Source organism: Falco rusticolus, chromosome 10 (genome assembly GCF_015220075.1).
Source record: "Falco rusticolus isolate bFalRus1 chromosome 10, bFalRus1.pri, whole genome shotgun sequence".
Classification (NCBI taxonomy): domain Eukaryota; kingdom Metazoa; phylum Chordata; class Aves; order Falconiformes; family Falconidae; genus Falco; species Falco rusticolus.
The window spans coordinates 36,175,647-36,198,623 of NC_051196.1; the positions used below are offsets into that span (position 1 = coordinate 36,175,647).

The window sequence follows — 22,977 nt, forward strand, 5'->3', positions numbered from 1 at the left end:
AGAGGATGGCCCAGTGCTCAGCCTGCTGTTAGCATGACATGCACTGTCGACTCCTCGTCCACAGCCAGACCATGTGGACTTGGCCAAGTCACTTAAGGTGAACGTGGCAAAAGAACATCCTGCTCGACTCCAGGTTTTGTACCTTGTCGTAGGCAAAGGCAGAACATCAGAGAGCCTTTGCAGGAGGAAAATCCTCTCTGCCCACAAAGCGTGGTCTGCTTGGTTATGCACTTTCTCCAGAAGAAATCAGACTTAAGACCCAGCTGGTTTCTGGAATAGCTGAAGTTAAACAGACTCGAAACATAAGGATAGATTTCAGCATGCAGATCACTGTGACTTTTCCAAATGGTCTGATTTAGACTCGGGTGGTGCCTGGTCTTTGCTGTATGATCTGAATGGAGATCCGGATCTCTAGTTAAATACTCATCTCTTAGACCCTGGATCTTCTCTGCAGCTGTTCCCCCAGTCAGGTTTTTAACAGGGGCTACCAGCAGGTCCCCAGGTAGGGATTATTGCCTAACTGCAAATGTAGTTCAGGCTGGTAACGTACCTGCTCCTTCCACAAGAAGATAAAAACCTTTCTGGGCCTGGGGCTCGATCCCTGCCCGCACAGTGGCACAAAGGAGTTCATTCTGCTCAGCACTCAGCTAACTTGAGAGGGCCCTCAAGGTGATGCTGTTGACCCCAAGGGTCACATTTCCCTTGAGGAAAATGAACAGCGCATTGGGGACCCAGATGAAAGCCTTGCCTTCCGGAGCCATTTCAAGCATTGCTGGGAGCCAGTCATTCTCAGCAACTTGCATTATTAGCTTTTGTTTTCATTGCTTCCATATTTCCTCCCCAACCTCCTCTTCTGCCTCACCTCACCCTGCAGTTGGGAAGTTCTCATTTATTTATTAGGCTTTGGCTTAAATCAAATCACCTTGGCTTTGTAGCAGGGAGCCAGAAAATATTAGCACTGGGGAATCAGTATTCTGGAGGTGCATTGCTTGCTTTTTGAGTGCTTATTTATCCATCCCGGAGGGGGTGAGGGTGTTCAGTGTCTGTGCCTCATCGTCCTGCCAGGAGCATCCTCCCGGCCCAAGATCACCCACCAAATGGAGTTGGGTGCCGGTGACAGGTTTCTTCCAGGAGTTATCTGAAGCGCTGTTGTTTTGATTAGAGCGGTTTGTCCTTCCCTGTCACACGTAATTTCTGTTACGATGGCTCATTTTTCTTGGCTGTAAGTGGAATTGCAGAAAACAGATAAGTTGTCTTGCTCTTCCCCGCTGATGAATCATGCTGCTTGCCTTCCCCTATCCCCCACTCTCCGGGCTCTCTGTTGCCTCTGCTCCACAATAAATACTTCCCTGTGCCCAGTGCTCTGTAAATCTCACCCAAAGCCTGGAAAGTTTTAAAAGCGCTCTGTCAAGTCATACTGCTGCTGCTATTAGAGCCAGCAGAGATCGTGCCCGACGCAGGAGTATTTCAGCCTCCTCACTGAATCAGCGGCATTCCCCTGCGGAGGCTGGGGCTGGCTCTCAGCATGGGGCAGGGCTGAGCACCGCTGGCGGCGAGCAGCATCCGTGCGCACACCCAGGGCACACGGAGAGTCGAGGGGTGTGGGAGCCACCCCCAAGGGCTTGCACCCAAGGGAGAAGGGGACTCTGCGCTCAGCCAGTGATGGGCAGTGCCACCTGGCACTTGAAACGGGGACACTGTGTTTGTCTCATGTGCGATGGGGCGCAGGGTGCTGCCCCCTGAAGCTGGCAGGGAGGACCACTGCCACACTCCCACCAGCCACCAGCACGGCTGCTGGGAAGGTGATAGGTGGCAACCCTGGAAATAAATTGGGAGTCACAGAAAGCAGCAAAGCTATACCACCTCCAAAATTAGGGTAACGAGAGACAGACAGACCAGGAGCACTGCTAGGGTATCATCACAGTGATGACTGATTTTTGTGCAGGAGTGAACGACAGATCAGAGCGGGACATGCAGCCCCTTTCAGCCAGGAACAGCGCAAGTGAACCAGGGGCAGTCTGACTCCAAAGACCTTAGGACGGTGGTCACGCTACTGGGAACTGGAAAACCCAGTGGAGCATCCTTGCTGCCCATCTTCTAGGCTTTATGGCAGGGATTTTGTAACTTAACTGAAACACCTGAAACCATTGAATTCCATTAACAGCCCTAATCTGTTTTAATTTCTTTTAACTTTGCATAGGGTTTTTGAAGTATAAGTAGGTTAACAGGTTTAATACTCTAGTTCATACCCTCTGGCATGGACCTATTTTCATTATGGTTTATGACACTGCAGGGGAGGCTGAACTACATAAAAACGTATATCACAATTTATACCTCTCTTCACCCCTGTTGCTACTTTAAACCAAAACCTATGTTATCTGTTTGCAGCGGGTTGGTTATGTTGGTACACAGCTGTGAGCCAAGGGCACCAGCGTGGCCTGTGAAGTGCTGAGGGATGTTTAGTTCTGCTGCTGCTTTTAGCGTTGCTGCCGTCTGTGACCATCAGTGGCTGGGAGCGTTCCTCGGTGGGATTGCACATAACAGTCGTGGGATTTGTGCCGGGAAGACTGAATGCTGTGGTAGCCACATGGGTAGCGGAAGACAGGCTCCACCAGGCTGAGGATGTAGAGGTTGTCTGATGAAAATCTGGCTGCGTCTGCATTAGAACAAAAATCCTAAATCAGTTAAAATAAAATTCTGTGCATCTCAGACTGTGAGCCATTCAGAAGGGTCACGAGGTTAATTGTAGAGAGCCAAATACTTCTCACTTGCTAATTCTCTTCTGATGTCATATTTAGTGTCTACTCTGCACTGAAATCTCTGGACTTGGGTTTTACTAGCAGAAGTAATGTAAAAAAGCCACCGCTGCAGTGCTGTGCCCTGGGACCATCTGCCCGCTCCCCTGTGGCGCGGAGAGACCAGCTCAGCCCAGATTCAGCTGCACCTCAGTCTGTGGCTGAGGGAAGTGCCTGCATTAGGGCAAGAGCCCTTCAGCCAGCCAAGCCTGGTTTCCATCCACCTTGCATCTCAGGGATGGATTCTGCTTTCTGATATATGTCAGAATCACGCAACCGCTCTGCCTTGCTGACTTGACAGGGACAGTGAGCCGCCTGTATTACAGTACCTTTAGCCCTGCGCATGTTAATCTTCCTCTGACTGTCTTTGTTTTTCGTGTCAAATGCAGGGGAGGCTGGGTGCTCTTTGGTGTTATTCTCACGCGTGACGGCGGACACAGCAAATTCCAAGCATCTCTTCCGCCCCAAGAGGTGCAGGACTGTCAGGAGCACCCTTGGGACCCTGGGCGTAAGGGATACGCAAGCAGAGCAGATTCCTGCAGAGGCGGGGGCCCTGGCAGCCTGGCTCATCAGTGTTGAAGACAGGGGTCTGGCTGCGAGTCCCTTTTGGTGCTGGGGTCTGAAGTGTTGAGAGGGTTTCTAGAAGTGCTGCAGCTCTGCACAGTCTTGGTGGGTGTTTGGAGACAGGTCTCTGCAAACCCATGAGGATGAGTCTTCCTTGTTACATTTCTCATGAGAAATTATCTGGGGTGCACAAGTCAGCGGGAACTGAGGATGGAGAAAACCATGTTTGAAAGAGTCAGCATGGAAAGACACCTGCGATGGGAATCGCTTCCCGTTCTGCAGGAGCTGTGTTCAGGGCCAAGGACAAAGCTGCAGAAACAAGGCTGGGGAAGACATCTTCTGGGCGCCTGTACCCAGGGCAGGGACCCTCCAGCCTTTGCAGGCTGCTCAGCACCACCCATCCTGCCTTTTCCTTCTCTGCCAGATCCGTGCCTGGGGAAAATGGAAAGGGAAAAATGTATTCTTGACTTGTAAGCCCCACTTTGGAAAACCTTCAAGGGCTCTTCCCATCCCCTGCTTTTTATGGGCTTAGTTAAATTTTGTTTTAACCAGGATACTAAACTGGCCCAAGCTACCAGTTAGCGTGAGAAATAACACAGCCCTCCCAGAGGCAGGGATGGGGGGTGAAAGAAAGGGGAGAGCTCGGCAGGGTGTAGCCGATGCTGAGCTAAAACATTGCCCATATGGCTGTGGAAAATAAGATATCTGGACTTTATTCTGTCTGCAAGTGCTCCAGTGGGACTTTCTGCATGCTTTGGGAGTAGCGTTCAGCCTACTCCAAAATATAATTTTTAGTCAATGAACTACTCATCTGGAAATGTGCTTCCCAGCTTTACTCTAGCAATGCTTTGTTCACTGTGTTCATAAAACCATATTCTCTACCCATCCTATTGCCCCCATTCTCTCTCTTCACCTAATTTGTACAGGAGCAAATGAGAGATGCCTTTGTCTCTGCACCGTATAAAATATACATTAGTACTTTCACATGGGATGAGCCAGCCCTTTTACTGGTCAAATAACCTTGCTTCAGAATAAATTTTCCCACTTTCCTGTGGGAGAAAATCCTCACTCCATTCATTTTTTAAACATCCCTTGTAAATTAAGAACTTGGTATTTTCTAAAGCCCTTCACTTCCCTGGCTCATCATTTGTAAGCTTCTAATCCCTTTAATCTTTCTAGTCAGGAGATGCCCAGGCAGCAGGGAGCTTTGTAAAGGTGTGGAAATCTCACCAGATTCCTGTGTAATGCCCTCCTGCTCTGTGCTCAGGGTAGCCCTGCGGTGGCCCATTACCAGGCTGCTGGAGGCAGGTTGAGGAAGGGCAATGCCAAATGTGCCGGAGATGTCATGAGGTGAAAGCTAGTTAAGAAGAAAGGGATCTCTTTCTAAACCCGCTGCGAGTCCCTTTCCCACCTTCTGGGACTTTTATCTGTCTCCCTCACAGCCTGTTCGAGGTGGACCATCCATCTCCTTCACTGTAAGCACCAGCAGGGGCCAGGGACAGCATTGCTGCGCTGCCCGTAGTAGATAGCAAATTCCACGTGAGAGCTCCAGGCACAATCTGTGCAGAGCATCAAGGTGGCCAGATTTGAGCTTGGCTGTAATTTTTATGTCTGTAGCTATTTAATGCCTCTATTTGCCCATCTCCTCCTTGTTCAGCTACATTGTGTTTCCAGAGGAATCAGTGAATTAAATAGTGAATACTGGAATTTCCAGAGGTGTTTTATTGCCCAAATGGACAACTAACTCGAAAGAGTACACCTGAAATGTGATGAAGGCACGAATTCTCTAGTTCATGGCTTAGCAACATAACTTCTGCAGAAATAAACCAAACTCTTCGGTTTGGCAGCGGTAGATCTTTGTTTTAGCAAAACTCAGTCCCAAATTCTAGGGCATTTTGCCTGAGCGAGGATGACTAATTTGGCAGCCTGATTCCCAACAGCGCTGCTGAGAGTTTGCCAAGCAGGCTGGCTGGGGAGATCCCCCACATCAAGCCAGTCCCAACTGGCCGTGCTCTGGCAGGTTGACATGTCAAAGAAATGCAAGTATGACAAGGAAGCACAAGAGTGACAGTGAGGGGATGGGGAATGGTTCCCACGATGGGGACATGGCCATCTCTTAGTAAGCTGCTGGGCAGGTTACAGGTTCCCACCCACCTTTCATATCTCCTTGAGCTGGGGGCATCCTTTATGCCATGTTGGCTGTGCAAGAGGGCCAGTTGTAAGGTCCCGTTTTCCTGTAGGAGCTTTGTTGGGCAGCCAGGCAGGGAGCTCTTACACCAAGGATTAGCCAGCTCGAGCAGCTGAGAGTGGCTTTGCAGCCCCGGAGCTGTGGGAGCTTTGTGCTTTCTGTGGCAGTGGGGATGCTGGCGGTGGGAAGGTGCACCACATTTTCACCATCTCACTTAGGTACATCTCATTCCACATATGTCAGCTCCTGAGGTTAGCCATGCTAGCTCAAGAGGCACTCCTCCCATCTTACCCCCCTGCTCTCTGAGTGAAGCCCCTGTGCTGCAGTGTCTCTTTTCCCACACGGCTTGATGCCCTTCAGCAGCATCATTAACTCTGCTCATATAAAGATCCACCAAAGGGAAATAAAGGTGGAGGGACATGGTAGCAGCAAGGCATTTCCATAATCCTCCAGGGTGGTGCAGCCCTGCTTCCACCTTCTAGGTTCTGCCTTTTTGTATAAGAAAAAGCTCCGTTATGAGTGGTTGCGGCAACCAAGACTTCTCTCAGCCTTCTTGTCTCTGTGCCGTTCTTCCTTGTTCATGAATAACCGGTCCAACAGAACATCTCTGTTTTCTGCCAGATGAATGTCTGTGCAACATCCCTGGCTCAGGCCCCTAGGCAAGCAGCTAACCTGTGGAGACATCAAGTCACGTTGGCCAGTGGGTACCCCTGTCTCTAGGGAGTTGTCTCCAGGAACTTTCACCCACAGCTTCCTTCTGATGCTAGCGCTTGATCTAGCATCTGTGGCTCCCAAACTTCTCCTCTGGATCTTGCTTCTCCTTACCTGCTCGCAGGGCACTACACCCGATCTATAACACACGTGTGCAGGCAGAAGAGGCACTGTCAGCTCCTGCTTGTGCATAGCACAAGAGACACGTGCCGTTCATTGCAGCCCATTCCTGTCCCAGAGAAATTCCTCTGCAGAGTACACGCACGCCACATGCTGCCTCCTGAAAATGTGGCTGCGATCGCATGCATTTGGTACCACTGCATACTCAGCACTTCATCTTCTGCTCTGCAGCAGAGCCAGGAGAAGCCGCAGCTGAATTGATCTCAATGCAGGACTGTAGAGCAGAGAAAGAAATGGCATCAGGCACGGTTTCAGGCAGCAAAAAGGAAAAAAAAAAGAAGTCATGCTGTTAATTCACATGTTCTTACTATATTTTTGCTAGTGATCTCAACAGAGCAGTGATAGTTGCATCAGGATCCGCCTCTGTGTGGGCATGCAGGAGGGCAGTGGCTCATGAGCCAGGAAAGGAGCGGTTCAGAGCACCCATCTCTACTCGCATAGCTGGCTACCTGAAGTATAAACTAACAGGTTTTTGTTCACATGGAATGAGAATTGAACCGTGAACAAAACAGCGCAGTGTCTCTTCCCTGCTCAGTTTTAATGATGCCAACAGCATCACTGGCATTGGACTGAAATTAGGATCCATCTGGTAATAGCGACTGTCAAAAAACGAATGAAAATGTGGATTTAATTTCAAAGAGAGTTGAAAGTGGATGTCCTGTAAATGGGGGAACTAGTAATTTAACAGCCAAAAGCACATTCTTAAAGGTGTTAGGGGGCTAGATAAAAGTGGTACAACTGACATGAGCTTTAGCAAGGCAACTGGATCACCTCCTGCTTCTTTCAGCACATCCTGTTGTCGGTGGAGGGAGGAGAACTCCTCTGGCAGTGAATCAGGAGGGAAACAAATGCAGCATGTGCATGAGCAGTCATGTGTATGATAAAGTGCTGAATAAATTTATCAAGTCAAATTATCCCTTAATCTGACCACCTATATAAATCAGGCCCTGGGACTGCCCTGAATTCCGTATTGAACTAACATGTAAACAGTAGCAGGTTTTTCAGGAAAATAATCTGCCTTCCTTTAAAAACAATAGAGAATCTATCAAAACAAGCAGTCTCTCAGGCTGATTACCCACCGTGTTAAGCATTTGTACCTTGCTTATAATCTGAGTTTCTCTAGCTTCATCTTCCAGCTGCTGGATGCTGCCATGCCTTGGTCCAGCCGATTGATAAACTCTCTTTTCCATTTGTGCTTTCCATAATGGCACTTACAGCCCCTGGCCAAGCCACCAGGTAAATTCTTCTTTGTCAAGCAACAAAGATTTTGTAAGAAGTATGTTTTCCAATCCTTGAATAATTCCTATGACTGAGCTGTCTCCAAACTGTCTGTGTTTTCCTTGGATTCTGAGCAGGAATCGTTCTGCCAGAGCCAAAAGCAGAATTACTGATGCCTCCTCAAACCGTTGTCTGGTCTGATCACCCCAGGACTTACTGAGCCATTCTGGGTCCAGGTAGTTTTCTGCAATAAGCTCGAGCACTTTCCAGAGTTTTTGCTTGCCGAAAGAGGGAAAAACATGTGCGCCAAGTCAAACATCTTGAAGTCTAAGTTCATTGATACTATTATTACCTCTGTAAACCCAACTTGGGTTCTTATTGTAAAATGATCTCGCTTTACTTGACAAGGTGCATATTCCGATTGGCATTAATGATCTTACAGACATTATATATAGCAACTATCACTGTCATCATTTGCATTTACAAGTTGCTTTTCATCAGGGTGATTTGCAGCCATGAACAAATGTTCATGACTTCATATTGAACCCAAAAAGCAACCCCTTTATGCTGATGTGGACTATGGCACAGGGAGGTTAAAGATCCTGTGAAAGAAAGGATTTCTCCCAGCTTTCCTGTGTAAGGTGTTCTCATGGATGCTTTGAAGGATGAGGTTTTCACCTCCTTACATGAAGGATGATCAGCACCCTTAATGCAGTGCCCTCCCAATTTCAGCTGTCCTCCTAAACTGGCAGTCAGCTGCAGAGACAAAGTGTATGTGAGCCATATAGACAAGTTAAGAAATTAACTTTGGAGAAAGTGACTGCAGTGATATTTACTCCTCTCCGCTCAGGAGCGAGAGGTCAGCTGGCCAGGCAGGGCTGTGGAAAAATGCCTCTGCAAAGCCAGAAAGATAAACATGACTGTTTATGAATTCTGCCTTTGGAAAAAAAAAAAAAAAGTTTTAAATAGCCTGATGTGATAAAAGCTGACTTGATGCCCCATGAGCTGCAGGTATCAGAAAGCAAGCCATCTTTTTTGCCCATCACATCTCTGGTCTGTCCCAAACGCTCCTGTGGGGCACTGCTCTCAGGGAGCTGCAGAACATTCCCACGGGTGGGACATCCTCAGCCGGTGGTTCTCGGGGGGGGGGGGGGGGACGGAACGGACGGACACCTGTTCCCTTGGGGCAGATCAAGGCAGACCCCTGAGGGCCGACACGTTCAGTAGGTGACCCTTGATGAAGAGCCTCCTGAACCCACACAGCCTCTTTGAGAAACCCACAGAAGGTTTCTCCAGGCTCCTGGAGTTCACCTGCCTCGCACCAGCTGATGAAGAGTCCTTGCCATCCCCATGGACTCAGCAGCTGGTCTTTCCCTCCCTCACCTTCTTCCCTAGTTGGGTTTTAAAAAGATGGGATTTTTTTCCTCTTTATTTCTGCCAAAGTTTTTAGGAAACATATGCTGTTGTCCACTGCAAAGGTGGGGGAGAGAGTTGTGTTTTGCAAAATCAAACCAGGTTTCACAGTATCACCTGGTGCCACGAGAAGGTGCTGGTTGCCAGTGGCGTCCCAGTATAGGCATGAAGCGTGAATGCCAAATGCTGCCCCTTTGCATTACAGTAGTCCACCTGCAAAGAACAAAACAGCTATCACTTTGACCTAACAGAATTAAAGTCTTGTGGATGGATAGAGGTTAGGAAAACACTTAAAAATGGAATTTTCTTGATTTCTCTGTCTGTAATGCTGGTTCTGCAGTAGTGAGTTCCTAAGCAATAACTGTGTGTTGTGGAGAAGTGTTGGCATGTTTCAGACTCCTGTATAAAATATAAATGCATAACATCATAAAACATCCTCCTTGCCTTTCCCAGAATCAGGCTCTCACAAGATCATTTGATGTATCGCATGGGTTTATTTGTGCCGTGGCTGTGGGTGCATCAGTGTGTGTGTCTGCATGCACAACCAACACCCTTGCAAAGTGGAACGTGAGGGAACGGCTGAAATGCCACCACAGCGAACCATGAAGGTTTCGTAAACCAGCTTGAATTCCCCATTTAACTTCATTAGCTTCAGTTCATCAAAGAGCCTGTGCTCGGCTCTGGACTGTCGGCACAGCAATGGCACGAACTCCCTCGTTATTTATGACGTGGTGCCCAGTGGAACAGAGCAGCACAATTCGCACCCAGCTTGTTTAGCATTTGCAGATGAGCACTAACCAGAGATGCAAGTGTGGGTTGGTTGCCCAAGGTTTATCAGTTAGTCAACAGCATGTTCCCTGCGAGGGTTCGTCATTCGTCATCCATCAGACTGGAACAAGCCCTGGGCACCCACGTGCTTCAGCGTGCGTGGAAGGTGCACAGTGCGCTCTGTGGCAGGAGCAATGCGGCGGCTGCGTTCCGGGGGGATGAAAATAATGCAGGCAGGCTCTCATCCAGGCAGGGCAGGGGGAACTCAAGGTTATGAAAATGAAATCATTCTTCTTTTGCTTTTCCAATGACTGCTACTGTTAAAATGAGTAATTGTGGAGCAGTTGTGTTGAGACAGATCTGTTTCTGCTCACAGTTCTTGGTGATAGTCAAAGATGTCCTACGCAGCAAGGAAAGCAAACACCCACTGAAAATCATGCTGACTCAGGCAATTCTTCAGAGATCTGGAGATCAGTGACGGTGGACACACCATTGTGGTGGTGGCATGATGGTGGCAGCCAGTTTTGCTGATAAAAGATCAGATTTGGTAGGGTTAAATAGGATAAAATAGGGTTAACAGGATAGACGCCTGCTTACTTCTGTGGGTGGTCGGGCAGGGTGAGTGAAAGGTGCGCGTGGGGGTGTCAGCCGCACGTTTTCGGGGGACCAAAGGCAGTTCTTTCTGCCGAGCAGGCACATTAGCCCCGTGCTGGCATGACGGGCAGTGGTTAGGTGTTGGCAGATGCAGAGCTCCTGACACAGCAGACTGGTCCGTCGGGCCAGCCCCACCACTGAGTCACGGCCGCAGTGCCATGGCCCTGCTCTGGTGTGGCTCCTTCAGGGCACCTCCAGTGGGCTCTGACAGAGAAAAGCTTGGGGAGAAGCTTGTCCCAAAGATTTTAGTGATAGCTTCTGTGGCCTGGGAAAGCGAGATTTGCCATTGTGAACGCTCCCTCCACCATGCCCAACAAATTAAAGCCAAACAGGCAGTAAACTTCCATGGGCCATTACCTGTCTCACAGAGGAAGTTAAGTGTGATGAGGGCCAAATTGCCATTTAATGTGATCTAATTGATTTTATTAGCTGTTGTGTTAACAAGAAGCTCTGCGGTGTTCCCCCGACATCACCCAGGCGGTAAGGTAACATGTGGTGCGTGCCCTTCCCCAGTGGTGGGCGAGCACTGGGAGTTGCTGGTGGTCATCAGCTCTGGCTGTAACCCACCTGGGGCTGGTCCCCAGGGCAAGGGTTAGGGAAGGGATGCTGCAGAGACCTGGGGAGTTTCTACCTTCCTGCCATGACTCAGGGGCCAGGAGCTTGGTCCTGACTTTCCTGGGGTATTTGGGAGCCCTGTGTGGGTGGGAGGCAGCAGGAGTGCCCGTTTGGTGAAGGCAAGCTGTTCAGCATCCCACGGGAAGGGCAAGGTTGAGCAGCCCATGCTGGTGGGAAGCTGCAGAGTGCCCACAGAGCCAGTGAGTGCTCGGTGCCTGGCATGGAAATTTGGCTTTAACTGGATGCCTCCATGGGGATGATATGTGATGCCCCATCCCAGAGCTGAGACAACGGGCCATGCCAGGCTCTGCTGGCTTTGCCACTGAGATAGGAAAGGTGGCCCTGGGTCCTGCACCTCAGACAGCTCTCTTGTACTCTGTACACCGCTGGCTGCTCTGCTGGCAAGCCCAGGCTCTCCGTGCTTCGTGTTCCTGCTCCTTGTGCCATCAGGAGCCTCCCAGGGCGGGGGGGTGAGGCACAGCTGGGTGAGCTGGGCTCTCCCACCTGCTGGGCTGGCCGCACTGGGGCAGGTCACTGAGCCCTTCCGTGTCCTCAGGGCTTTGTGGCTGCCCCAGTGTGAAAGGCTTCACCGGCAGTGGCAGCCAGGGCAGCACAGCCCTTGGCACTAACTGTGTCCTTTGCCACTGTGCTGCAAGCAAAGGGAAAAAAAAAAAAAAAAAAAAGGCAAGCTGAATTTTTAATTTAGGGCAGCCCTTCAGTGTGCCTTCTGCTTGGGAAGCCAGGAGCTGCTCCACCTCCCCAGAGGAGGGCCCAAGGCGCAATTAACATTGATAAAGCCGCGTGCAGTAGCCAGTGATGCCCTGCACGCATGCAAAGTGTTATTTATTCCTGACTCCCTCTCAGCCTGGTGCTGTGGCAGTGAAACCCGCCAGCTCTGACTAATGGTCCCAGCAGCTGTGTAGGATATTTGAGTTGCTTTTCGTTTACGGATTCAGTGGGTCCCTGGTAATTGGAACGTGGCAACTTCTAACACATAACAGATGATACGGTGGTGGAGGGAATTTGTCATTGCTTCACTCCCCTAGGGCAAGAAGGGCTCATAAGTCACAGCTGACAAATCTTTTAATGACTTTTAAACTTCATTTACAGAAAAGAATGACCATAATCAACAAACAATGATGGGTTACTAATCTTTCTGTATTATTAAAAAAGGGGCATGTGTCTTTACCCCTTCTATGGCAGCTTCACATTGAGAAGGAAAGGGTGATGCTGTCCCAGAGAAAGGCTGGCAGAGTATGAAGGGATGAAAACTGCATCAAAGGGGAGCCCTGAGAGACCACACGGTCCTGAACCATCACACATAGTCACACTATGCAAGACTGGCATGACAATATTCATGGGGAAGGAGAGCAGTAGATGATGTACTTTCAGCCCGGGCTTTGACTCAAAGCCCACCGATGTCAGTGGGAAAATTACCAGACCCACCAGTCACCTCTGGGCTGTGGGCAAGCCGGTGCTGGGGGCAGCACAGCTTGTGGGAGCAGGTGTATCCTCTCCGAACCCAGGCTTTCCTTTAGCCTTTGCACCCACGCAGCTGGAGAGGGAAATACTAGCGAATGGGGAGCAGGATTTATGATTTTTCAGGAGGAAGGGAATGGCTGCCAACATAGGTCTTGCTCTAGCGGTCACCTCGAGCAGCTCAGCTGCTTTTCAGGTCTCCCTCTGCCATCACTGCAGGCTGCATCCCTCCCATCTGAGATGCTTTCCCTGGGGTGAAGGTGCTTCCCCTGGTCTCTCTGGAGCCTTGGAGGTGGCATTTAGGGCAACCAAACCTCACCAAATCCCACTGGAAATGAAGTAGGAGCCCACATCCCAGCGAATTTACAGACATATGTATCTTAATCATTTATGTCATTCTGCATATTTAAAGTGTCTGCAATAATTTTGAAAGGCAGTCAGCTGATAATTAACTCTGAGAGAGGAAAGGAGCATGTCAAAAACCTCAGCTGTTAAAGAATTGAGGGTTAGTGTGCCAAGAACCAGCAACTTGCTCCTGCTCTGTGCTCCCCAAGGCTCCCCATCTCCTGTCCTCCCTCCCCCACCAGCACAGTCTCTGGGGAGCGGGTGCCTGCCCTCGGTGATACCCATGACATCGAGTCCTATGAGGGGGGGGAGGGGGACATGATGACAGTCAGCTGGTTTTCTCTGTAGAAAAACATGGACAAGCATTTTGGAGGACCAGTCTGGTCTGAGTCCCAGAGGGACCCCTTCGATCTGCGGGTGGTGACTGTGCTGGCGGTGTCCTCAGCTCATGGGTTTGTCCCATCTCCTGGCATTTGGGCTTTGCTAAAATGCCCAGCAGCGGGAAGCGCGTGGTGATGTGGAAATCCCTGACTTCTGCTAGGCCATTCAGACAAACCAGCCGTAGCCCTCATGGCTTGGAAGAGGCAGGGGCGGCCACAGGAGCACAGCAGAAACTGGGGGGTGAGCAGGACCAGATTGGCTGGGACCAGAGCAGCATTTGCGTGTTAAAAAAGCCGTGGCACCAAGATGCAGGGCTTCTGCTTAGAAGACACCGGTGGAGCTAAATGAGAATTGGGTCAGTGGGCCAGAGGGTGCTGTGCCGGGAGCTGAGCACTGGGCTCACAGACCGGGGCAGGAAGCGCTTCGGCAGCCGGACAGGGAGCCCCACGCTCCCACCGCTCCGGGTCCCCTGCCTCACGCAGGAGATGCAGAAAGCAGCGGCAAAGATGCCGGTTCGTTAACAGCTAAGAAAGTTCCCAGAAAGTTCACTTGTTTTTCCTCATAAATAAATCATTTGCTGTTAAAACAACATTTGGGCTGATGGGGGGGGGTGTGTGTGTGTGTTCATTAAGGAGCATCAAGTCAATAGGTGGCTGATGAGAACCTGTCTCCACTGTGTACAAGTAGGGGAGAGGGGGATGGTAACATTGTGTTTTCCTATTACACTGTGAATAATAAAGAATTAAAGAATAATTCTCAAGAAATCAGTCATGGCCAGCCATTAATGAGCATCTCGGTAACACACTAATGAGCTAGCTTCAGATGCCTGTAAAAAAGGACTTTAATTAGATTAATACATGTAGCATTGTCCATAGCCCCAGTAGGTAATCATCAGGTTTTGCACCAGTGGGATTACAGATGACATTCTATTTAATTGCTGTTTCCTTTTCATTTTCTTTCCTTTTGTTTTTGCTTTTAAAGATTCTTTCCTCCAAAGAATTCTGTTTCTGTTCTCGAACATAACCTAAATGTTATCCGTGGAATTCTGCATGTGAAAGTGCTGCCAGACTGGGCTTATCTGATTCAATTGACCTTTAAAATTTATTTTGCTGCTGTCAAAAAGAATGTTAGTCTGTTCACGAGAGATTTCCAAGACGATTAGAAGCAGAGACTCCTGAAAAGTCTACTTGTTGCATATTCTGCAATCAAAGGATGATCCTAGCAGGGTTTTTTTAGGAGAAAAATGCCTTCATTTGAAATATATTTTCATGAATAAGCAGAGTCCAGAAAAGTTCCATGCGAATGAGGTATCCATGTTCAAGTAGACAGCCAAAGAGCTGCTGAGGAGCTCTCCTGGCAGGTTGAAGCCCCGGGAGCTGATCCATGTAGGCTTCAGAAGAAGCCCCAGTTCGTGCTTCTAGCGCAGTACTGATGGTGGGATTTCTTTTTTGGCCTTGTAAACCATCAGGACTCTCATGTTTTAAATGCAGTGTTGTTAGCATGGGAACCCCAAATTTAACCTGCCAAGATTGATAGCTGCCTGAAAATCCTGGTCAGTGCATGACAGACACCCGTGTTTGCAAAGGAATTGGGCTCTGAACCGAAGGGCAGGGTGGGGGGCCAGGCACTGTGGATGCTCCGCGCTGTCACACGGCACTGCTGGTGGGACAGCTTTTGTCTCTCTGGCCCAAGGAGGGACTTCGGCTTATCAGGCAGACGGGGGAAGGCATCACCAGGTCAGCAGCACTGCCGGAAAGGCAGAGCATCGTGACCCCACGGTGAGGGGCACGTATATGTACATACCTCTGGTGTCTGCCTTACGGGAGCCGTGTCCTGCCCCACAGTGAGCCCTCGGAGTTCCAGCATGGCTGCAGGCGTGTGTGCAGTGAGCTGTGCAGCCTTTGGAGCGAGCCCCACAGTTGTGGAGACAGGCAGGGTGAGGAGCAGTGCTGCTGCAGGGGCTGCTTGGATGGATCTCAGGAGTTTCCAGCCATAGGTGATCCCTTTATCACACTCATTAGGAAGGATTTAAGGCTCTAATGAATACATTTTTAAGCTTTCTATAGGCATGAATAATATGTAGGACAGATGGTTATGAGCCACAGCTATAAACTATATGCTGACCTGATAGACTTTGTAACCATTGTACCTTTAACAATTTGATTAAATGCTTGTTAAAGCAGCTATTGATTATTTATTGCTCCTTTATGAAGGGCTTACCAGTTGCACTGAAATTTAAATCAGAGACAGGTTTGCAAAGGATTGGCAGGATTTCTCCAGTTCACAATGACTTGTTGTTTTAATTAAAAATTAAACAAGGAGGCTATTTGCATAGCAAGACAGATAGTTGAAGGAAGATTATGAGGGAGCTAATTCTGTTCACGCTTCTGTGTGCTCAACATCAATTTGTCTGGGCAGCATCACCCTGCATCAGACAGGAGTGAATCCCAAATTTGTGGAGATAGCACTCAAAACCAGAGAGGTGAAGGAAACTAGTCATGCCTCGCTCCCCACCGTCGGGCACAGAGGCACCAGCACGCCCGCGTTTGCAGGTCCTGGTGCTTCAGCAGTAGGTGGCATAAGCCAGCGTGTCGTGGTGATGGTGTGCTGCAGCTGCACGAGGCCGGAGCGGCTCTGGGGGAGGATGCGCCGATGTACAAATTCACAGTGCATCAGACACGGCATAAAGCAGGATGGATCAAGGGGACAGTCAGCCCCTCCTGCCAAAGCCCTGAAAAATGCAGAACTTGGCATCTGCCACAAGCTGATGGTGTCAATCTGGATTATTTGCTTACGTCCTGCAGCAAATGTGCTGTAATGAACCCGACTTGGCTGCTGTTTTCTCTCCCTCCCACTCAGTAGCTTTGCTTTTTCCTCCATACAGCCCAGGTGGGCAGGGTGGGCGCAGGGGGTGGGTGGGCAGCAGCTACTCGCCCCGTAAATTATAAACGGAGTGCGGAGTGCTCAGTGCAGGGCAGGCGGCGAGGTCGGGTTATGAACACGGCTGTGACCCCCGCTGCCAGCAAGGCAGTAATTGCTGGGTGCTTTGCTGTGGCCCGGGGTGGTGCAGGTGCTGCAGGTGCATCGCTGTGTGTGTCGTTACAGGCAGTCCCCGTCCAGAGCTGTTACAACAGCGCTGTTTCCCGTCGTGTCAGGAGTTAACACAATTTCATTCTACCAAGGAAAACAAGACGTGCAGGGTGGAAACTGGGTTTGAACTGGGCTCGCCGCCTAAGCCCACAGAGCCTCGTGCTCGGGAGGAGGAAACGCTGTCCTCAGGCAGAAAGTGGTCCCCACAGCAAGAATGCCCGGGGGGCTGTGGGGTGCACGGGGGGGCCGCAGGGTGGCATCAGTGCCTTCTCCATCTCTGCTACAGCCACACTCACACAGCCCTGATGGGGTGGCTGGGTATGGAGAGTGGAGGGGGGGGAGTGTGTGACAGCGGGGAGTCCCAGGCTGGGGGGTGTGAGAGGTGGCCACCTCTGCGATCGGGTCGGTCATTGCCGCTGGCACAGCCTGAGTCTGGACAGGTCTGGGCTGACTCCCCTGCAAAGTGGAGCCCTGGGAAGCATTTGGGAAAATTCACATACCCTGTACAAGGAGCCCCTTATCTGATGGGAGGTGGGACACCCCAAAATTGCACTTAAGGGACCCAAGGACCTTCCCTGTCTTGCAGGAAAAGCATCATCCCTTACTGGGCTGTGCTCAGTTGCACTTTACAGGGAGAAAAAGGTTCGCAAAGGGAACCCACAGCTTCGCAACAAGCTGGTCTGGCTCCTGCGGAGCTCATCTCCAGCTTTCTGGCCCTTCCAGCTCACTCAGCGTAATGGAGATTTCCCCAAAAGGCAGACCTGGTCCTGCAGAACTAGTCTTATAATTGTGACATCTTTTTCTGTCGCCTTCTTTAATAACTTGCTGGTGCCTTAACAGTCACATTTGGGAGAATCGAAGTTGTTTTCCCCATAAAACCCAGGGACACGTTTCCTTCCAGTTTATCCAATTTATTGAACCACACAACAGTGAACAGGGACTTTCCGTTCTCTGGGAGGAGGGCTGAGCCCCTCTGGGTTTCTGAGCAGGACTTGTTGGGGACTTAGAAGTTATTAAAAAGATTGCAGGGTTTGTGTTGGTTATTAAACTAATGCTTTGGAGCTTGGCTCTGGTGTTTGGGGACTCACTAGCAAATTACTCACAGCTCTTGGGGGAGGAATGATTGGCACCTGGGGTAGTAGGGACTTTGCTTTTAAATGCATGCGCTTGCGTTTCTGTGCTATCAGTGGTGCTGTGGCAGTGCAATCAGTGGGGTCCCTCTGTCTTGTAGCTGGCCATGTTTCTGTTTGAAACTGCTTTTTTTTTTTTTTTTTTTGCTACAAGAAGGACTGTTTTAGTCAGAAATCCCTCAGAGCCAAGGTTCTGGGTTGATCGCTGCCCGCAGCGAAATGCTGGCCATGTGACAGCCATGCCAATTGGTTTTTGCTGGGGCATGTTGACTGCCCTGTTCCTCCCTAAAAATTGTCTTTCTGGCTACTGGCAAGAAAGTGGCAAGGAAGATGTATGGACATTAAAGGTTAGGGATGAAAGCAGCGGATAACCTCCACAAAGCAGTGAGGTGGTGCAGAATTGGGTTTTGTCCTGTGCAAGAGTTAACTAGAGGGTTAAAGAAGACCCAAACCAAGCTTCAGCTGTCACTCCAGCCTGCGAGCTGTGTTGCACCAGCCCTGGCAGCGGAGCTGGGGACCACCCAGCTCTCACTGAAGCATAGCGGATGCACCACAGGCTCTGACATCCATCACATCTGCTTGGTTTGCTGGTGCTTTTTTCAGCCCAAATGCCAAATTGTCCCCAAACCTGGCAGGGAGCAGATCTGGCCCTTTGCCCCATGCCAGAGGTACCTGCAGGGCATCTGCATTTGTCATCTGACTCCCAGTGGTAAGCCACCAACTTGGGAAAACTTGTTACTGGATGGAGATGGGGACAGGATGAATAAACCGCATCTCCCCTTTTGTGAACAAGCGTGATAAGAGGAGAATAACAGCCTGGCTGCATGTTGCCGTCACGCTGAAATAAAGAGACCTTTCTGCAGGACAGAGTGGTGGGGCTCGGTCGTTTTTCTTTGCTGATGCCGCCTTTGACAGTTCGTCACTAAAACGGAGGCCCCTGGGGTTTTCAGACACCTGGCTCTCAATTAAACAGCTAATCTGTGAAGCAAGGCACTTAAAGCAGGGAGGAAAAATAGCTTATCAAGTGAACCAGCTCTGGCCTTGGGCTGTTACCGGATTGAATATCAATATTTTTAAGGGATTCCTGAATGTTAGTGGCAGCAGGGACTGTGGCATTTTTTTCCAACCATGCTGTCCTAGGAAGAGAGGAGAAGGGCTGGCAGGGAGACAACTTTGTTGGTGGGAGCCTGCGTACCTCCGAGCGCTGCAGCACCCGGACGGGGGCACGTACGGGCAGGCTCAGCCTCTCCTCGAGCACAGGAGCTTCGTGGGACCTCAGAGCCGTCCTCACCATCCCTAAGAAATGGCACAGGGTATCCTTGACTTTTGGCTGGTCCGAAGCTCAGTTAATCCTGCGTTGTGTTTTCTTCTCAGCCTGGCAGTAGCAAACAGGTTTCTTTGTGCCATGCATAGTGGGGTGGTAAATCCATGGAGAGCTGTGGTCCTGGGGTCTGTGGTAGGGTCAGGGTGCAGGGATGATGGTCGAAGGGTGGTTGGAGAGCCCTGGGGCGTTGCAGCCTAGGTGCAGATGGATGTGTTTCTGGAGTCACCATGGTGTGGCTTGGCTGCTGTCCCCTGTAGAGCTTGCAGGGTCCCTCGCCATGTAGAGGGATACGGGACACACAGGACAGAAGGATGGATCTTCTGACAGTCTCATCCTTAATTCTCCCTAAGCCTTCGGGGTCGTTTGGGAGTGGGAGATATCATTCGGATGTTTCTGTAAGTGTTGGTGAGGCTGGTGGCACAATCCCCTCCACCCCAGACCTCCTCCTGTCTGCGCCTCAGTTTTCCCTTGCAGAAAATAGGGATAGTCATACTAATATTTCTTGGTTTCCCTAGGGTCCTACTGACGAAGGACCCCTTATACATTCATTTATCTATCTCCAGGCATTATTACTGGTTGCTTTTGTCTTGTTCTCTTTTCCAGTTTAAGTTTGTCTTGTGGCAGTTGTGGGTTGAGGAATGAAAGGTAAAATAATAGCTGTGAAAATGCATCTGCTAAGACAGTGATAGTTACTAAAACATTAATCGGTTTATTAACCAGTAATATGTCTCTGCTGTGTATATTTTTCTAATCAGAGATATCACCAAGATACTGTGCTCTGGCTCATACCCAGGGGGTTTTACATGGCGTATCAAAGAGATAGTGGCTTGAGAAGACCCTGTACTCCGTAGCCCTGCACTGGTGAGCTGTGTTGTTCCAGTGGAAGGGACACTGTGCCGATATGCATGGTTGCTGTGCTGATTTAGTCTGGGCACAATGCAAAGTACTCTGTTGGAATGCAGTTAGGTGGAGTATGAAATATTAATATAAAATGATTAAAATATCCTTTTCCAGTTCTTGCAGTAAGGGGGCCAATAAGTGATGCGAAATGAATATTGTGTGTAAGAAGAAACGCTAAATGAAGGGGACAGGGAAGGCAAGGGAGGCTGTTTTCTCCAGGGGGTGCTGGGCTTGCATGGCCATTAGTAGAGCACTTTGCACAGGGTTATTGAACACACAGTGCTGAGTGTTAGAAGCTGCAAAATGAGAGCCGTGCAGGCCAGTTGTTAAATGGAGGCCATCAGTGATGGTGCGCAAAACCTCAGAGCAATGCCATGCTAGAAGTCCAGAGTCCCAGCCCCCCAGCCTTGGACAACGCTACCTGCCAAACCCCTGCTCCCTGCCTGGGCAGGGCAGCGGCCGGAGGGCAGATGGTGCTGGGAGAGCATCCTGTCTGCAGAGGCGTTGGTCCCTGTTGGCTTCCTCCCAAGTCTTTCCCAGCTGCATGGCCATCACCTTGCCTGACCTTGAGTTTGCCATCTGGTGGCCCCGTACCATCGCTCGGCAGCCACAGGCACGTATCCCGCACAGACCTGCGTGTCCTGAGATGGCCCCAGGGATGGAAGGCTGCCTGGTGAGAAAGGATCTGGGGTGCTGGCTGGCAGACAGCTGAACATGAGCCAGCAGTGTGCCCAGGTGGCCAGGGAGGCCAACAGCATCCCAGCAGGGCCAGGGCAGTGCCCGGCCGCCCGTGCTCGCACTGGTGCGGCCGCATCTGGAACCCTGTGTGCAGGATTGGGCCCCTCGCTCCAGGAGGGATGTGGAGGGGCTGGAGCATGTCCAGGGATGGGCAGCGGGGTTGGGGCACAAGGCTGACGGGGGGTGGCTGGGGGAGCTGGGGGCATTCAGCCTGGAAAGGAGGGGGCTCAGGGGGGACCTGATTGCTCCCTACAGCTCCCTTCTCCAAAGAAACAAGCAATAGCACAAGAGGAACCAGCCTCAGGTTGCCCCAGGGAGGTTTGATTGGATCTAAGGAAATATTTCTTCTCCAAAAGGGTGGTCAAGCACTAGGACAGGCTGCCCAAGGAGGGGGTTGAGTCCCCATCCCTGAAGGTTTCTAAAAGATGTGTAGATGTGGTGCTTGGGGACATGGGTTAGTGATGGACTTGGCAGTGCTGGGTTAACACTTGGTCCCAATGATCTTAGGTGTCTTTTCCAACATAAATGATGCTAAGATTCTATGATTTCTGCAAAACAAGTCCTTGAGACTCAAGCTGGGTACCCAAAGTGACCAAGCAGCTGAAAACAGCCTGGGCTTTCCCACTGTTTCTCCACCTCTGCACCAGGAAAGGGGACAGTTCTGTTTGTGAACCTCTTCTTGACTGCACTGCAAAGATATGTTCAAATAGATAGCATTAAACAAGTGTTGTTATATAGGTTGGAACTTGGAAGAACCTGAAGATGTTGGGCAGCACTTGCCAAAGATGTGAGAATTTAAATCACTTAGATACCTTTAGAAGTCCTCTCCTTTGGTTATTTTTTTCTGTGTTTTTAGTAACACTGTCTGCCAGGAATTGTTTTTAAAGTAATAAAACAAAGTCTCCAGGTCTTTTAAGCCGTAAGGTTGAAAGGGAAAATATAATGAGCCAAACTCAGACAAGTCTAACTTTTTTTTTATTGGATTTAGCAGGGAGATCATTTCCAGCCTCAGTGGTAGGTTAATAGAGTCACAGAGGTTAGAGCTGGATGGGATTTATTGTGCCATGACATCTTCCCCCTGCTCCACGTGGAGAATCAGCCTTGCCAGGTATCTCCAACACTCTCTGTGGTCTGGCTTTAAATGTTCAGCCCTTTGTGTTCTCAAAATTAAAAAAGTGGAGGTCTGCACGTCGCAGCTTTGTCTGTTGAGAGCTGCTTGATTGCAGTCGGTGTTCAAAGGCTCCATGTCTGCCCAGGCTGGGCTGCATGCACCATCTGCCTGCGGCGCTGGGTGCATCTCCCCTGTGTCTCCTCACCTCATGCTGGTCTGAAGGTCTAAACCCTCGAGCTGCAGAGGCAGTGGCTGTGGGCACTGCATTTGGTGCTTGTCTGCATGGGTGGAAGTACCCTCGGGCAGGGTGGGACTACAGGCAGGAGCAGCCCCTGCTGGTATCCCAAGGGGCTGGTACACCAGCTCAGAAGGACATCCATCACCTGAGGAGCCAAAATGGGGTTCACCTGGAAAAGGGGTGAGATGGATGGAATGAAGTTATCCCCCATAACAGGTTTAAGAGGAGATGGAAACAACCAGAGATTTCATGTTCTGTGGGGAAGGTCTTTGCAGAAGACAAGGAAGAAGGAGGACCTGGGGTTTTTGAAAATCTTGGGTGCAACCCCAAAAAGCATGTTGGGAAATGTGACCATTTCCCAGGCTCTGCCTGCCTAGCGAGGAGTGTAGTAAATACTTAACTGTGTGTTTCAGGGCTTGGCAAAGCCAGAGCATCACACACTGCCAGTGTCAGTGTCTCGGGCTGCAGGCAGGCAGAGCCTGCCAGGGCTTGGGGACCAGGGTGGCTGGGTCCACAGGAGCTGTACCCATGCAGTCGGGGACAGCTGCCACTGTCCCCAACTCAGACCAAGCTGCTCAGACAAACCTGGGCTTTGAGCCCAGAGACTCAAAACCCCGAAGCCAGGCAGTGCCTTAGCTCTTCCCAGTGCCAGGGCAGACACTGGGGACCACCAGGGAGGGGACAGCATGGCCCTGCGGTAGCAGTGTCGTCCCCTGTGCCAGGCATAGGGACTGCCTGGAGTTGTGAACACCCTGGTGGCATTGCCCAGGGGGCTGGGAGTACCTGTGGGCGCTGCTGGAAGGGGCTGGGGAAGACCAGCACCTCAGCGTGCATCGCAAAATACCTTCCGCAGCTCTGAGCTGGCTTTTCCCAGGTAAAAACCACAGTCTATGTGGGCAGGACACCATAGTGATCCCAAAGCATCCACTCTGCTTCTGGAAGATGAAAATTGAACTGATGTCTTCGGGCAGCTGTAGTTTTTGCTGCAGAAATGTGAATGGGCAGCCAGACTAGCTTTAATTTCACACAGTTTCCAGCCCTGTCCTTTGGTCCTCTTAGTCCTCAGAGGTGGCGCCCATTCCCAGGGACTGCCTATGAAGTACCCCAGGCGAGAAACTTGGAGGATCAGGCTTTG

General features: G+C 50.3%; 1 protein-coding gene across 2 annotated transcripts in view; it reads left to right on the forward strand.

Moving 5' to 3' along the window:
- Positions 1-22,977, forward strand: part of RALY (RALY heterogeneous nuclear ribonucleoprotein) — a 125,193-nt gene that overhangs the window by 82,241 nt on the left and 19,975 nt on the right. The window lies entirely within an intron of this gene.